Here is a 2,930-nt window from a genome sequence, read left to right as displayed (position 1 = left end):
ACCAAATGATACGAGAAAGATAAGAGAAGGCTCAAAAACTACTCAAAACAGTCCACAAATCAACTAGAACCCAAGGACCTCTTTGAGAGAAACTTTTGGCCAACAATAACAACACAAGGATTACAAGATACAAGGTTTATTTTAACACCAAAATAGCAACAATGACATAAGATTAAATAAGTCACGAATTCAACACAAACACAAGGGAAATTGCATAGAAAATAAAGATAGATAGTGAGACCAAATTATTACAAGATTAAGAACCAAGTGTATTTCAACACTAACCCCTAATGAATGTAACCATCAAAACCACACTGTTACGGTGACCACCAAGGGAATGAACTCACCTCAAGATCTACCGTTTCCAAGCAAAGATCAATATTGGCTTTTGCAAGCGCTATGCTAAGGATCGCTTTTTCAAGCCCTACAACTAAGGGTGTTACAATCTCAAAAGAGAGAAAATATGTCTTTCAATTCTTCATAATTCAAAATCTGTCAAGAAATGAGCTAAAATGACCTATTTATAGTGTATTACAAAAGAAGACAAAAAGACCACTTTGCCCTTAATGATAGGTGCGGCCATGGTGTGTAAATACACCATGTGTAATGTCCAAAATACCCTTAATTAAGGTCTAAAACTGTGAGTCCTCAATCTTAAATGCTCCAAGCAATCTTCCACACACAAGATTGCTTTAAGTTATGCTCAAAACGAGTCCTCCATGCATGTTCTTATATTCTCGAGGTGAACAAATCTTGAGCCTCTATATGTTGGCCTCCTAAAATGTCATAAAAAGATAAGATTGCCATTTGTCCCGTATCACCACCCCTACCCACGTGACCCCCTTCCCGTACCTTTTTTTGGGTTTGTTTACATGTTTTTCGTTCCATTTTTCGTAATACACATACCTCACCAAAAGGAATATATACACAATATACATAGCACATGAGATGGGGCCCATTTAGAATATTCCATGGTTTCTTTCCAATTAATAAAAGGGGATTTATACGCACAAGAGAAGGGGGGTTTCTTCTTCACATTTTTGCACTCACAGGAAACCATACACAAACACAACCCATACTCACAGAAAACATACATAGAAACACCCAAAAATAATCAATTTTTCCTTTTCATCCTCATGCTGCACATAGAGTACACCAAGAACACACACTTACCTCCCTCATATTTTCACATAAAATTGCACACACACATATAGTCGCCAACACCATATACAAATCACCAGAAAACACATGACACATACACGCAGTAAGAAGAAATAAGAGAATGGAGGGTATTTGTTCGGTGAGAAAACAGTGAAATCAGCGCGAAAATCTAGTCATCCCTTAAGCTTTTTCGGGCAAAATCATCCCTGGAATTCATTTTCAACTGGTCATTTTGGTCGATCTGGTTTTAGAATAAAAATCCTAAAACCCCCTTTGTTTCCTAGATTTCTAGGCGGATATGACCGAAAAACGTTGGGGTTGGTCGAAATCGGTTGTTATTTGTTGGTTTCGAGTATTATTGGTCGAACTAGTAAGGGACTGTTCATCTGAATAATTTTTGGTGTACGGGTTTGGGCTCTTTGGTTGTGATTTATATTTTTGGCCTTTGTCGGATTATCGTGGTTAGTTCTAGGTTGCTATCTATTGATACTGAGTTGGAATTTTATCGTTGTTGAGGCTTTCTATTTGGGCTTTTAGATTCAGGCTTTTTTAACTCTTTATTATCAACGAAAGTCAAAATCAAAAGGTCCATTTCTTTGACCCATTCTCTCTTCTTTATTTTAATTTATTGAAATGACTATGATTTTGTGTTGGGTAATTATGCTTGTTCGATGTTGTTGACGTTACGATTATGTACTTGGTGATATGACTTCGGTGGTATGAAGAATGAACTTGATTAGTTTTAATGGTGTGATTGATAAAAAGGAAGTTGGGGGTCGAAATCAAAAATTGACGAAAAGGATAGATTCAGATTAATTTTAACTGATTGTTGATATGAAACATGATAGAATTATGATATGATAAAATGGATAGGCAAATGTAGGTTCGGGTAGACAAATTTTGGATTAAGTATTTTTCGTTGGATGTTTGAATATAGAATGTGTGTTGAATGCTTTCTAGTGTATTTATTGGACCAGAAAATGCCCCGAGGTTTCATGTATTTATTTACTGGAGAATTCTTCAACGTATTATGTCTTTGAAGGAGGCTCGTAATCAAGGCCTAAGGTATTAGGTAAAACATTGAAGCATAGTTTAGGATTAGTTTAGAATAGCGTAGGTTTATATTTTCCGCATTTTATTTTTTCTTTTGGACTGTATAGTCGGACTGGACATTCTATTTTGGATTGTTTTGTTTGTTTTGTTTGATTGATTGTTTGATGTGTTTTTTGTGTGGTTTATACATTCTCAGTGTAAAAAATAATCGATATACTCCACAAATCGACCGTGGTCGAACCACGGGATCGAGGGGTGCCTAACACCTCCCCCTCGATCAATAGAATTGCTTAATCAGAATCTCTGTTCGCAAATTAGTTTAAAGAATCAAATTATTTTGAAAGAATTTTCCAAAGGTGACTTGGCACACTAGATTATGCCAAGTGGTGACTTTGAGTTTTGAATTTAAAAGGTCCTTTTCAAAACAAATTTTCACCTTTTGTCACTTAATAATAAAAACTCTTTCAAACTTAAAATCCAATCTTTTTGGTTAAAAAAAAGGGTGTGACAGCTCTGGTGACTCTGCTGGAAAAATATCAGAATTCGAACTTATTTTGGAGTTATATCTGCTTAGTTTGACATTATGGGTGTCTAAACGTGTTTGTGTGATTGTTTGTATTGTTTTATAATGGTGACGTGCTTACGTGCTCTTTGTTTACAGTTTTTTTATGTGTTACTACTTTATATCTGGCATCATGTGCATAACCCGAGTCAAT

This window comes from Capsicum annuum, chromosome 5, assembly GCF_002878395.1.
Source record: "Capsicum annuum cultivar UCD-10X-F1 chromosome 5, UCD10Xv1.1, whole genome shotgun sequence".
Taxonomy (NCBI): Eukaryota; Viridiplantae; Streptophyta; class Magnoliopsida; order Solanales; family Solanaceae; genus Capsicum; species Capsicum annuum.
Note: the sequence above shows the minus strand (reverse complement) of the source record.